The sequence below is a fragment of the Acanthochromis polyacanthus genome, chromosome 1 (assembly GCF_021347895.1).
Source record: "Acanthochromis polyacanthus isolate Apoly-LR-REF ecotype Palm Island chromosome 1, KAUST_Apoly_ChrSc, whole genome shotgun sequence".
In the NCBI taxonomy this organism is placed as follows: domain Eukaryota; kingdom Metazoa; phylum Chordata; class Actinopteri; family Pomacentridae; genus Acanthochromis; species Acanthochromis polyacanthus.
Genome location: NC_067113.1, coordinates 10445812 through 10459313, shown reverse-complemented (window position 1 = coordinate 10459313; position 13502 = coordinate 10445812). Strand labels below are relative to the sequence as shown.

The 13502-nt window shown below is 40.6% G+C and overlaps 1 long non-coding RNA gene across 1 annotated transcript; it reads left to right on the top strand.

Moving 5' to 3' along the window:
• The first annotated feature begins 1356 nt into the window (after positions 1-1356).
• LOC127534822 (uncharacterized) lies at positions 1357-13263 on the top strand. Its single transcript, XR_007943399.1, has 5 exons — positions 1357-1480; positions 1764-1877; positions 9459-9539; positions 9626-9712; positions 12670-13263. It is a non-coding gene; the product is annotated as an uncharacterized LOC127534822 (long non-coding RNA).
• The last annotated feature ends 239 nt before the right edge of the window (positions 13264-13502 follow it).

The following is a 13502-nucleotide window of genomic DNA, read 5'->3' as shown; positions in this document are numbered from 1 at the left end:
GTTCAAATCCCGGCCTGGGCCTGGATCTTTTCTGCATGGAGTTTGCATGTTCTCCCTGTGCATGCGTGGGTTTTCTCCGGGTACTCCGGCTTCCTCCACAGTCCAAAAACATGCTGAGGTTAATTGGTTACTCTAAATTGTCCATAGGTGTGAATGTGATTGTGTGGTCTGTATATGTAGCCCTGGACAGACTGGTGACCTGTCAGGGTGTCCCCTGCCTTCACCCGAGTCAGCTGGGATTAGGCTCCAGCACCCCCTGCGACCCCTAGTGAGGAGAAAGTGGTGTATAGAGGATGGTATGGATAATCATATAAGTTTCACCTAAAATTTACCAGATGTTCTTGTTCCGACAAATATCTGTTAAAACACCAATAGGTCCCAGTTAGCAGTGCAACCTCTGACAACTGAACCAATACTTTCCATAGTAACGGTACACAAAAGCACTACATACATGGCGTACGTCCACTCTAAGCGGGTTTTTTAATGCGATTTTTTTTTTTTTTTCATAGCATCTTTTTTCATTTGACAGCTAATTAAGATTTCTGTCTGTCTGAGCTCACAGTTGAAATTCAGCTACCATGCATGCTTGAGCATGTTTGTTAAAAATAAGAAATGGAACAAATTATTTGCTTGACTGAGCTGAGGTTTGAAGGTTTTCTGTACATGTACAGTTTTTCAGAAAAACTTAGACATGTTCTGAATGATTGTCTATATGGTATGTTTCTAATATATGCTTCATCAGATGGAAACAGCTACTCCACCACAAGTTCATCAGCTCAGAGGCACAAGAAGACTGTCACAAGACTTAGACATGATGGAGATGATGATGACTCTGGTAATTCAAGGCACAACTAACACAAGTGAAGAGTCTCGAAACTGAGCTTGGTATTTACATGGTACAAATGTCATTTTTCACAGATGGAGAGGTGCCACATTCAGCTGCAGCAAGGTCACTTGCAAAAAGACAATGGCAGAAGGAAAGAAGAAAACATGATGAAGATGATGGTGGTGCTGATGATGGTGATCGGAAAGATGACAACACCAGTGAAGGCACTGAAACACAGGTAACACTCTGTGTGACTTGAATCTTCTTTCACTGCACCATTGTCAAGATTCTGAGATGTAAGCAATTTCATTTGACTGAAACATCATCTTGCACAGTTGGAGAGTTGCAAGAAGGCACCAACAGAGAGCCACAAAAGATGACTACAGCAAAAGAAAAACGTGATGATGACAGTGATGATGACGGTGATGTGAGTGATGGCAAGGCTGGTCCAGGCACTGAAACACAGGTAATGTTTTTTGTCTGACTTGGACCTTATTTCACTGTAGTATTGGCATATTCCTTACAGATGTAAGGACTTCAACTCTATCAAAACATGTTCTTGTATAGATGGCGTGGTGCACCAGGAGACAGGTGGAAGACCACCTGTTAAGCAAACAAAGAGAACTACAGAAAAACATGATGATAATGATGATGGTAAGTCTGTAACATTGGCACGAATGAAGTGTTCTAAATCAGAGTTCAGTATTTTTACTTCGTCTTTTTTGGTTTTCACATTCCAAAATATCAGCAGTCAAATACAAATGTGTATCCTCAAAGCATATACATCCAAACTTTAAAATACTGTACAGTCTAAACATTATGGAGTTATCGTCCCTCCCACCAGCCTTCTCTACTGTTATTGTTTGTAATACGCAAGTGTCAGCAATCAGTATGGTTGAGTTTTGCATTTTTATGGTGGTAATGACATCTTTTACAGATAGACAGGAGCCACACTCAACTTTAGGAAGCTCAGCTGTTGACCAACCAAAGAGAACTGCAACCACAAGGCAAGCTGATGGTGACGATGAAGATAGCAGTGACTCTGAGTATGGTAAGCAGAAGCAAAAATCTCATTCTGTTAAGGTTCAGTCCTTTTTTTTTTTTTTTTATTATTAATCTGGTCCTCTTAAACGTGCAGAGAGGCTACACTTGACGAAATGGTGTAGTTTTGTCTTCACCTCACTACTGGTAATGTTGTCTTGAACAAGGTTTACTGATCTTGGTCTAGTGAGTCAGCTCTACTGTTAATATGCATGAAGTAAATTGTAAGACCTTGTAGAACAGTTATCTCTTACCATGTTTACATACAGTGGGTACAGAAAGTATTCAGACCCCTTGAAATTTTTCACTCTGTGTCATTGCAGCCATTTGCCAAAATCAAAAAGGTTCATTTTATTTCTCAGTAATGTACACTCAGCACCCCATCTTGACAGAAAAAACAGAAATGTAGAAATTTTTGCAAATTTATTAAAAAAGAAAAACTGAAATATCACATGGTCAGAAGTGTTCAGACCCTTTGCAGCGACATTCATATTTAACTCACATGCTGTCCATTTCTTCTGATCCTCCTCGAGATGGTTCTGCTTCTTTATTGGAGTCCAGCTGTGTTTAATTAAACTGATTGGACTTGATTAGGAAAGGCACACACCTGTCTATATAAGACCTTACAGCTTACAGTGCATGTCAGAGCAAATGAGAATCATGAGGTGGAAGGAACTGCCCAAGGAGCTCAGAGACAGAATTGTGGCAAGGCACAGATCTGGACAAGGTTACAAAAGAATTTCTGCAGCACTCAAGGTTCCTCAGAGCACAGTGGCCTCCATAATCCTCAAATGGAAGAAGTTTGGGACGACCACAACTCTTCCTAGACCTGGCCGTCCAGCCAAACTGAGCAATGGTGGGAGAAGAGCCTTGGTGAGAGAGGTAAAGAAGAACCCAAAGATCACTGTGGCTGAGCTCCAGAGATGCAGTCGGGAGATAGGAGAAAGTTCCACAAAGTCAACTATCACTGCAGCCCTCCACCAGTCGGGGCTTTATGGCAGAGTGGCCCGACGGAAGCCTCTCCTCAGTGCAAGACACATGAAAGCCCGCATAGAGTTTGCCAAAAAACACATGAAGGACTCCCAGACTATGAGAAATAAGATTCTCTGGTCTGATGAGACCAAGATTGAACTTTTTGGTGTTAATTCTAAGCGGTATGTGTGGAGAAAACCAGGCACTGCTCATCACCTGCCCAATACAATCCCTACAGTGAAACATGGTGGTGGGAGCATCATGCTGTGGGGGTGTTTTCAGCTGCAGGGACAGGACGACTGGTTGCAATTGAAGGAAGGACGAATGCTGCCAAGTACAGAGATATCCTGGAGGAAAACGTCTTCCAGAGTGCTCAGGACCTCAGACTGGGCCGAAGGTTCACCTTTCAACAGGCCAATGACCCTAAGCACACAGCTAAAATAACAAAGGAGTGGCTTCAGAACAGCTCTGTGACCGTTCTTGACTGGCCCAGCCAGAGCCCTGACCTAAACCCCTTTTTTTTTTCTTTTTTTTTTTTCTCCCCCCTTTCTGACCTAAACCCAATTGAGCATCTCTGGAGAGACCTCAAAATGGCTGTCCACCAACGTTCACCATCCAACCTGACAGAACTGGAGAGGATCTGCAAGGAAGAATGGCAGAGGATCCCCAAATCCAGGTGTGAAAAACTTGTTGCGTGATTCCCAATAAGACTCATGGCTGTAGGAGCTGAAAAGGGAGCTTCTACTCAATACTAAGCACAGGGTCTGAATACTTCTGACCATGAGATATTTCAGTTTTTCTTTTCTAATAAATTTGCAAAACTTTCTACATTTCTTTTTTTTCTGTCAAGATGGGGTGCTGAGAAATAAAATAAACTTTTTTGATTTTGGCAAATGGCTGCAATGACACAGAGTGTGGAAAAATTTCAAGGGGTCTGAATGCTTTCCATACCCACTGTAAATACAAAAAAGTCATCTACCTTTGCCTAGCAATTTTCAAATTTTGCATTTTTAATGAAAGATTTGATTTGTTTTCACATCTTTTGAACATAAATGACCAAAAACCTATATTGACAAAGGAAGTGGCCTTCAGAGGAGTTTCTGAAGCAGAAAATTTACAGCTAATGGCCAGTAGTGAAATTATGCATGTACAATTGTTTAAACAAGGTAAAATTTAAAAACTACTAATTAGTGTTGTCACGATACTGGATTTCTAACTTCGACATTCGATACGATTTTCGATACCACGCAACCATAAGATCTCTGTCCAAAATGTTTTCTTTTTATTTAAAGAAAATGACAGAACAAACTGTAGTGCACGTTTTCACATTTCATTCAGTCTATTTAGTCCTTAGTAGTACAAATAAAATATCAAAAAATCAAATAAAAGATGTGCAATCTGTCTGTACTTTCAACAGTTTCCAGTTCCAACTATAATACAGTCAGAAAGTTAAGTATGTTTAATGGATGAAGATTTCACACAAATCCCTGAAGCAGTAACAATGCTCAAATTCAAAACAAATACAAAAAGCCTTAAGGCAGGCCAGGCATTTAAGTTCAAGTAAAAATAAAAGCAGCACAGTCTTCTATTTTCAAGTAACAGTCAAGTGCAAGTAGTACACTACAAAAAAATTATGAACTGTCTGGACTCTGGAACTGGAGTAATACTAATGATAACTATTCTCTCTCACAACAACAGTGTGCAATTTGTGCATGCAATAATAATTAAGAAATGAAAAATATATCAAGGAGGTAGTGTGCTTATCACAGTAGTGTGCTTATTCAAAAGCTTCAGATTGTCACACATTCAAAAGGCAGTTATGGCACTTTTTACAGAAATTGAAAAAACAGGGAAAAGGAAATCAGTGCAATCTTAAGCATTTTTAAATTCAAGTACAAAAACTTCTGTAGCTACTAGCTAGATTTTCTTTTGCTTTCCTTCTGGCCCTCTCAGATTTTTAGCTTGGAACACCAACATGTCAATGTGCTCCTCTGTAAGTTGTGCCCTTCTTGGACTGCAAATGAGCCCAGATGTACTAAATACACGCTCTGCTGCTCGACTTGAAGCAGAGATGCACAAATACTTCTTAGCAAAGTGGGCAAGGTGAGGTAGCAATTTATCATTTTCTCCCCACCATTTGAGTGGGTCCTTTTTTTCTTCAGGGATTCTTTCATACATCATGAACTCTTTTTTTAGAGTCCTACAGTGGCTTCCTCCTCATCTACGACATTATGACATTTTTACCCCCCTGTATGCTGAATAGCAGTCCCTTCAGATCTGTTTTCTTTTTCTTTGATGGCTGAGGGAATTCTGGAGGAGGTTGTGCTTGTGAACTTGGGCCTTGGCCTGTTGGCAGACTTTCTACTGCATTGCCAAGAGTTTGTTTTACCTCTTCTTTCATAGTAACAAAACTGTCCTTGAATCGTGGGTCAAGAAACGTGCCTATGTTCAGTAGTAGCTGCAGACTCTGCTTCTCATATCTTTGTTTGAGATCCCCTCCAATAGCTTCTTTAATTTGACATTTTAGGTTACTGTCACTTTCCTCAACTGTCAAATGATTGAATATCTTCCAATATAGGGGAAGGACAGCGGAGAGAGTGATATGATTTTCACCACTAAGTGCATCGGTGTAACCACTGAGGGGGCTCAATACCTCTTGCACTGCCTGAAGAGCTTCAATGTCCTCATCTCTGGGTATGAGGTACCATTTTTTCCGATCCTCAGCTAGAACTGCACAGACTGCTTGCTGTTGCTCTAAGAATCTTTCCACCATTTGATATGTTGAGTCCCAGCGCGTGGGCTCATCGTGGATCAATTTGTGCTCTTCTAGCTTCAAATCTTTTTGTTTTCCCTTTAACTTTCGATACATCTTTGGAGACCTGCTGAACACAGAAACAGTCTTTCTTAATCTGGACAGTACTTCAGGTACACGGCTTGTATTCAGGCCCTTGTTAACAGCAAGGTGAATGTTGTGGCCAAAACAGGGGACCCATGTGAAGGCCTCCTCAAATGCGTTCTTATTATTTGAGACATTATCTGTAGTTATACCGGCCATGTTCGACATGTCCAGCTTCCATGTTTCTTGTACCATCTCCTCCAATGCCTCCTTCAAGCTGTCCCCTGTGTGATCCGAGTGCATCCCAGCACAGCCCAAGCACCAGCTCTGCATCTTCCAGGAGTCTCTTATGAACTGTAGAGTTACTGCCATGAAACAGGAGTTGGCCCTGCTGGTCCATAGGTCAGTGGTGCAGGAAAAGAAGTGATTCCCCTGAAGACTGTCTGTGACAGTATTTTTTTTATTTCATTGTACAGGGCTGGGATTTCAGTGTACATGAAATAATTACGTGATGGAAGGGAATATTTATTGTTTAACTGCTGAAGAAGCTGTTGGAACCCAGGCTTCTCTACAGTGTAAACAGGGACCTGGTCCATGCAAATGTAAGTCGCTACAGCTCTGTTGAGCCTCTTGACCTCTCGAGAGTCTTTGTCATAAGGCCTTTGTCGTTTCAAGGCTTCTACAATATTTAGCTGTGACGGTGATGGACAGTGACTGGCTGCACGTTGAGATTCAGACACCTCAGGATCTGTCTTGCGCTGAAAGAAATATAACAATCTATTTTTAGAAGTTTTATAAACTGATTTTTTTGCTTTGAATCAGGCTTTTATAATAACTATTATCTATCTATCTATTAATCTTAGAAATAAACCAAAGTAGTATACATTTAAGTAAAGTAGTGATGTACTTCACTACACTACTTTACTTTTGTGTACTTTGGTTTATTTCTTAGAAGATTAATTGAGATGACAAAGTTATTTTAAAGGCCTGATTCAAAGAGAATAACTTAGATTGGTTGATATGAATAGAAAATAAGATGATGCAGTTAACTTAGACTATGGTAAAAAGGAATTAACTTAGTGTTGTGGCTCGCAGGTTACAGCATTTAAGTTGTTAGTTTGAATCAGGCCTTTATAATGACTTATCAATTTAACTTAGAAATAAATAAAAGTAAAGTAGTGAAGCACAACAGCATCGAAGTTAGTTTCTTTTTTTATCATAGTTGTCGTTCAGTATAGCCTTCTTTAACCCTTTCCTCAGGTTAAATCAGGACCAGCTCTCCGTTTAAAGGGTCAGATTCTATCTGCCTATTAGTTTTCCACCTAACAGGTTTCAGCAGAATAATTAAGCTGGTGTCGAGGAATACTCGCCTAGGTCCTAACTGTCTTCTTCCAAACGTCTTACCCCTCTTACTCCAATAAATACTCTCTTACTAAGCAGCCCACCTAAGTAGTAGAATTGATTTATTGACCACGTTTGTTAACGACAGCTTTCCTCTTAAAACTGTGGCACTTGTTGATATTCCTAGGTTCGTTTTAGAGGTTTGGAAAACTAACCTCAGGGGTAATGTTTAATTAACTAGTTGGATTAAAGTAACCTTTAAGAACCATTAGATTTAATGCACACAATCAACTTAACTTTTTACCACTATGCAGAATAGGTGAATCATAATCATTTCATTAGACTTCTCTTTAAATGTAATATAGCGTTTTATTAAGCAAGTTTTAGCAGGGGCACAGCATTATTCATGATTAAACAATTTAATTATTTCTGATTATTTCTAACTTAACTAAATTAAACTAAGCTGAGCGTACCTAAGAATCTTCTCTAATTAGTAAATTTAGGAGAGAGAGCGGACAACCAGGCCTTAGCTGCCACGCCCGGTCTTGACCTGCGTCTAGTTGAACTCCTCCGTGGACCAGCAGACTCGGTACGAAGTCTTCTTTGTGGATGGAGGGTGTTCTTCCTAGGCAGGGGGAGTGGAGAGGTCCCGATAGCCAATCGCTGGTCTGGCAGTTATCTTTTGTAGCAACTGGAACACAAGTGCAGGCGTCTCAGCTGTCTTCTCAGTCGGATGGTGGTGGTGGAAAGCCCCCGTCTCATCAGGCTGTGGTGGGTCACTGGGTCCTCCAGCCCCTGGAGTGGAGCAGCCCTCTGCTGCTGCCTCCTGCGCCTCTCTGGATGCCATGGGTGCTTGCCTCTCTTCATCTCTTTGGACAACTGCAGACCTCTCAGGACTCTCCGTCTGGCAGAGTGTGGTCCTCGCTTGTTGAACAAAGTCAGACAAAGACTTTGCCTCCAACGATGTTCTCAGCGAACTCTGGAGCCTAAGTCCTGCGTTGTCTTCACGTCTCTTGGGCAAAAGGGTCCGGTGTCGACTCTTCAGAACTTTGGCAATGCTCCCCGGCAGCTCCGGCGAGCAGCATCTCTCCCCTCCGGGGGAGAACTCCGAATTCAGTGTCTGTGTCTCTGGGTTTTATACCCTAGCTCGACTTCAGCTTAGCACATACACATTTCTACACACAATTCTAACTAGTAGGTACGCCCAGGTGATTAATTCATAGGTTTAAGACACAACCTTCTTCCTATCACGCATACATCATTCTTTCCATCTTTTCTGTTAACACATCCACTTGTTACACACAGTTCAGTTGTCATGACAATGTAGGCATGAGCCCATCCTGTCATCCTGTGGAAACTCCAAGTTCCTCATTTCTGAGGAGACTTCTGCTTTTCCCATCCTGTCTGCATACAGCTCAGAACAGCACAGATTACTTCCATTCAAAACTCAACTTAGTTACACTGAATCACTTCTTTAAATCATTTTTCTTAGCATGATCAAATAACTTATTTTAAATCATTCTCTTCTATAGCAATCATCATTTTCAGAATATATATCAGCCTATTAAAATCATTCTTGCATCAAGCATAAGCATAATCATGTGGTTAACTTATAGTGTTTCTCATTTTAACTTTTCATTGGTTTGCTTAAAGCTTTTATTTAGGTGGTGGTTGCTCCTGGGATCTCAAATAACTAGGCCCCACTTGACATAGTCTACTCCTACATCATCTTGGTTTCTATTCATATTACAAACGTTTACTGAGCTCGCGGGCCGATTTTAATGACTCATTTAAGCTACCAACCTCTTTAAATTCCTTGTACAGGTCCGGGTGTTTGTCCTGGAGGTGTGCTGCATGGTTGCTTGTGTTGGCTCCCTTTGTCGGTACAATTCGATTGCATCGCTTGCATCTCAGCTTGTTTGTGTCCTTTGGCTGTCCGTGTTCATCGGGTTCATAACCAAAGTATTTCCACACAGCACTTCTGGCGTTTCTTTTGTCAATTAAAACGGGTGGCGAAGGTCCTGTACATGCCATTGCCATCTTGATTTACATACCATTTACTCGTTTACATACCGCAAAAATAGTAGCGAGTGAGCGAGTCGCGAGCACCTAGCACGCAGCAGTAGCAGCACTCACATGGTGCGTGGAGACAGGGGAGGGGCAGCAGCGTGTGTGCTGTGCACGGGTGGCGCTGTTTTGTGACCAACGGGAGAGGTACGGTATATGGGAAAATTCATATTGAATCGTTTTTAGTTCATAATTATCGATGTTTATCGATAAATCGATATTTTTGACAACACTACTACTAATACATGCCTAAACATAAAGGTTGCTACGTCCATAAAACCTGTCTGAGGCTCATGCTCTTATGCATTATTGACCTTGTTGTAAAACTGCACCTACTTTATCACTATTTTACCATATGCCTGTGTTCTTTAACAGATGAAAAGGACAGAAAAGGATGTGTTAAGAGGCCAAAGAAAGCTGTACATAAACGAAAGCATCAAGGCGATGATGACTGGGGTGAGTTCATGCAATAAATTGAAATGAGAAGCGCTAAATGCAAAATGTTATGTATTTTCATTATACTAACATTCCATCTCTCTCAGATGGAGAGGACAGACAGACTAATGCCACCAGATCCCCTCAGAAGGGCCGAAAGAAGACTGCAGTTACAAGAGAACGCAGTGATGTTGGTAAGATGAATTAGACGAATTTCTGTTAAGTAGATGTGAGATAGAAGATAAAAGTAAGTGGGACTTACTGCACAAGTCACTGTGACTTGCAGTTGAAAGGATTGGTGGTTAAAGTGGTGTTACAGTGTCTATACTCAATTGAAACATTAACTTAAATTTCTGTTGTATAACAATTTCTGTGAAAAGGTAATTAATTGGTGTTACAGTAACAGTGACTGTAAATTAAGCCAACTTAGAAATAAGTGTCTAACCAACAAGAGATATTTAAACTTTCCCAAATTAAATCAGTTTTGTTATGTGGACTTTAAGAATACATTTACAGGTTGCATATTTTACATTTGGCATTTCAATAAATATCTGTAGTTATAAAATAATACATTTAAATTCAAACAAAAAAACAGAAACTGCAATGAGAAAATGTATTGTGTTGAATAATAATCACCCCATATGTTCGCTCTGACACCACCACAGCTTTTCAGACTTTGACTATAGCATCTAAACATTGTCAGTCAGTATAGCCTTCTTTAACCCTTTCCTCAGGTTAATTCAGGACCAGCTCTCCGTTTAAAGGGTTAGATTCTATCTGCCTATTAGTATTCCACTTAACAGGTTTCAGCAGAATAATTAAGCTGGTGTCGAGGAATACTCGCCTAGGTCCTAACTGTCTTCTTCCAAATATCTTACCCCTCTTACTTCAATAAATACTCTCTCACTAAGCAGCCCTCCTAAGTAGTAGAATTGATTTATTGATCACGTTTGTTAACGACAGCTTTTCCTCTTAAAACTGTGGCACTTGGTGGTATTCCTAGGTTCGTTTTAGAGGTTTGGAAAACTAACCCCAGGGGTAATGTTTAAATGACTAGTTGGATTAAAGTAACCTTTAAGAACCATTAGATTTAATGCACACAATCAACTTAACTTTTTACCACTATGCAGAATAGGTGAATCATAATAATTTCATTAGGCTTCTCTTTAAATGCAATATAATGTTTTATTAAGCAATTACTAGCAGGGGCACAGCATTAATACATGATTAAACAATTTAATTATTCCTGATTATTTCTAACTTAACTAAACTAAGCTGAGCGTACCTAAGAATCTTCTCTAATTAGTAAATTTAGGAGAGAGAGTGGACAGTGTGACCACCGCTGTTTCACCCAGTCTTGACCTGCGTCTAGGAGAGCCACTCGATCGACCAGTAGACTCGGTACGAAGTCTTCTTTATGGGCGGAGGGTGTTCTTCCTAGGCAGGGGGAGTGGAGAGGTCCCAAAAGCCAATTGTTGGTCTGGCAGTTATCTTGGTTGCTCCTGGGATCTCAAATAACTAGGCCCCACTTGACAACATGAATATCAAGTGATAGTGGGTTATTTGTAGAGGGATCGGTCACTGGTCCTCACACACACACTCGGAGACAGATCTCTCCTCTGGATCAAAAATAGCAAAAATGTATCTCAGAGCAGTGTCTTAAGCAGAAGCAGACTTTGTAATGGAGTGAACAAAATAATGTTTTAATAGACAACCAGGTTCCATAAGCCAACGACAACATCAGCTTAACATTAAAAAGAAAACATAACTTACTGGATACATTGAGGACGCTGGAAATAGATGAAAGGGGGCTGTTTTTATTCATGTATATATTACTTATTTTGATAGAGAATGGCCTATGAGTGAATGCTGTCGTTTAAACAGCTGATGAGCTGATCCTCCCTCTGCTCTGGCCAGGTATCTGTCGTAGTCACAGTTTGTGTGTCTCTTCCTTTTTTTGTCTTCTCTGCTGTAATGAAGCGGAGCATACAGAATACTAATACTAAACAATAGAAAAGCAAGTGCAATGCATAGAACTAGACTTTTAACTATTAATCAGTGTACACAGAACTATTTGTAAACTATTCGGGTTAATCAGTCATTCTGAGTTATACATCTAAGCATCTAACAACAAATTTGCCTCTTCAAGCTTTTATTTTAGATGTAAATATTGTAGCAAACATATGAACCTATCTGTATTCTGTTAATGCATAAACAGGCAGCATGGTCACTGTGGTGCTTTTTTTCCCATTCATGTTAGCATGAGGTTTGCACAAGCTTAGAATGTGAGGCGGTAGCATTATCTCAAGTGTACAGCCCCTCACTGGTGCTTTATTTCAGTATCTGTAAAGTTGATGTTGACAGTTGGTCCTAACTAAATATACCCCGAATATTTGGTCGTTTAACCAGCTATTTTTACTTGCTTGGTAACACGTAGCATTTCCTGTATCTGCTTCACAATAGAAGCCTTCCTCTTGTTCAGAGATGTAAAGCTTTTAATAGTAGTAACTTTATGGGTTTGCTTCAGCAAGAATTTCAACACCTCTGAAACGGCTGACAGGGATCAAACTGTGGTAATTTAAGACTGATGGGAAAGTATGGACAGAAACTAATCCCACCACTCGGTTACAAATCAAATGCAGGCGAAAGGAAACATCTTTCTACCTTATTCGAAAAACGGAGTGCAACCTTTCTGCTGAAATTATCTGAAGAAATGTCGGGGGGTCAAGTGGGCTCACAGATGTGCAGTCTGATGTGTCTGAATCTTCTTTGGGGTTTAATGGCTGCTTGCATTTTATTACTGCCACCTTCTGCATGTAAGAATGATCTGGATCCTAATTTAAATGTTTATAGATCAAACAGCACATTAATATTTGTGACAGACAAGGAGAGACACAATTATATGGACTTCGGTAGAAAAATAGTGAACAAATACACGAATCATCCCTTGAGTGTACTTGTAAGGTGTCCTTTAAGTCAACTGAGATGTTTTTATGTTGGCGCTTAAAATCAATGCAACTTTTATATTTTTTATTCTGTTACTGTTATTAGTCAATCAAGGCAGGGTTCAGATGGCAATACAACATCGATAAAGTCTCAGTTTATTATCAACACAACTGCTAATAAGCTCATTTTGTTTTTTGTTTTATAGATGCTCCAGAAGTGGAAGTTGAGAAACGAGGTAAGAGACCCTGGAATGACCAGGAGAGGACTGCAGTCAAACGACACCTTGGCAAGTTCATCGCACTGAAGAAGGTTCCAGCCAAGCGGGACTGCCTGCTGTGTATTGACAAAGAGTGTCCAGCCCTAAGAGCGCGGACATGGAAAGACGTGAAATATTTTATTTACAATGAAATTGTTAAAATCAAGAGAAAGCTTGCATTCTGAATTAACAGAATACAACAGAGGGAGGAAACTGAGATGAGGGGCTGGAATTAGGGAGAGAAGAGGGAGAGAGTAAGAGGGTAATTATTCCTGTCTTTTAATGGCTTCGTTATTGTCTGTTCATATGTTCATTTGTTAGACACTTTAGCCATGCCCTACAGCACAGCAATTTTTTTTTTCCATGATAATTTGTGTTGAGCAGGCACTGACACCTGCCGTTTATTACCTTTCAGAAAGATGTCTCAGGATACACCTGGATGTTCTATATTGTTCAGCGCTTGATTTAGACGGTCGCGGCGAGCGCCGGGAATCATGGGAGGTTGATGACATCATACAAAGTGGCTGCCCCCATGAAGAAAACATGATAGGCGGTTCAGCTCGATCGAGCGCTCGATTTAGACGGTCGCCAGGTCGCCATTTGTTTATAGTCGCAAATGGCGACCGTCTAAATTGAGCACTCGATCGAGCTGAACCGCCTATCATGTTTTCTTCATGGGGGCAGCCACTTTGTATGATGTCATCAACCTCTCATGATTCCCGGTGCTCGCCACGACCTGGCGACCGTCTAAATTGAGCGCTGTTGTTCTTTGAAACTGCTGC